At 44.7% G+C, this 1,245-nt stretch overlaps 1 protein-coding gene across 3 annotated transcripts in view; it reads right to left on the reverse strand.

Annotated features, from left to right (window-relative positions):
- Positions 1–1,245, reverse strand: part of LCMT1 (leucine carboxyl methyltransferase 1) — a 47,391-nt gene that overhangs the window by 7,371 nt on the left and 38,775 nt on the right. The window lies entirely within an intron of this gene.

Here is a 1,245-nt window from a genome sequence, read left to right on the forward strand (position 1 = left end):
GAACCCGCCCGGGCCCAGCCTCTCTTGCAGGTGCGCCTGCCCATGTGCACGGAGGTGCAAGGGCGTCCGCTGCAGCACTGCAGACGGGGGAGTCCAAGAGCTAAACACATCACCCGGGCACAGTAAATTCTGCATGTTCTACACGATGGAATACCACAGAGCCGGGGAAGCAGGAAAGACACACACACCCACTATGGAATGATCTCTAAACTCTAAGAACTCCTGAAAAAAAAATCCAGGGCAGCGGTTCTCAACCTGTGGGTCGCGACTCCTTTGGCGGTTGAACGACCCTTTCACAGGGGTCACCTAAGACCATCCTGCATATCAGGTATTTACATTACAATTCATAACAGTAGCAACAGTACAGTTATGAAGTAGCAACAAAAATAATTTTATGGTTGGGTCACAACATGAGGAACTGTATTTAAAGGGCCAGAAGGTTGAGAACCACTGGTCCAGGGGAATGTCTACTGTATTCTCCCATCTGCCTTTAAGAAAAAAAAAAAATTTCTACATTTGCATATGCATAGAAAAATTCTGGAATCTGGCAAAGTGGCTTCCCAGGTAAGAGGGCTGAGGTTGAGGGTAGGAGAGACTTACATTCCTTGTCTGCCCTTCTGTACTGTTTGATATATTTCTATTCTGGATGTAGTGTTACTTTTGGATAAAAAAAAAAAAACTTGTGTGAAACACTCTAATTAAGGCCTAGCTGGTTTGGCTCAGTGGATAGAGTGTCGGCCTGCAGACCAAAGGGCGTGTACCTCAATTGCAGGCTCCTCCCTGGCTCGGGCCCTGATCGGGGCACATGTGGGAAACAACCAATTGATGTGTTTCTCTCACATTGATATTTCTCTCTGTCTTTCCCTCCCTCTTCCACTCTCTAAAAATCAATGGGAAAATATTCTCAGGTGAGGATTAAAAAAACCACACACAACACTGTCTACTGTACTACAGGCACTTAAAAAGTTAAAAAGTTAATTTTTTAAAAAAGTTAAAAAAGCCAAAACCGGTTTGGCTCAGTGGATAGAGCATCGACCTGTGGACTGAAAGGTCCCAGGTTCGATTCCGGTCAAGGGCATGTACCTGGGTTGCGGGCACATCCCCAGTGGGAGATGTGCAGGAGGCAGCTGATCGATGTTTCTCTCTCATCGATGTTTCTAACTCTCTATCTCTCTCCCTTCCCCTCTGTAAAAAATCAAAAAAAAACATTAAAAAAAAACAAAACAAAAAAAAAAACTGCAGATA

This window comes from Myotis brandtii, unplaced genomic scaffold, assembly GCF_000412655.1.
Source record: "Myotis brandtii unplaced genomic scaffold, ASM41265v1 scaffold158, whole genome shotgun sequence".
NCBI classification, from domain to species: domain Eukaryota; kingdom Metazoa; phylum Chordata; class Mammalia; order Chiroptera; family Vespertilionidae; genus Myotis; species Myotis brandtii.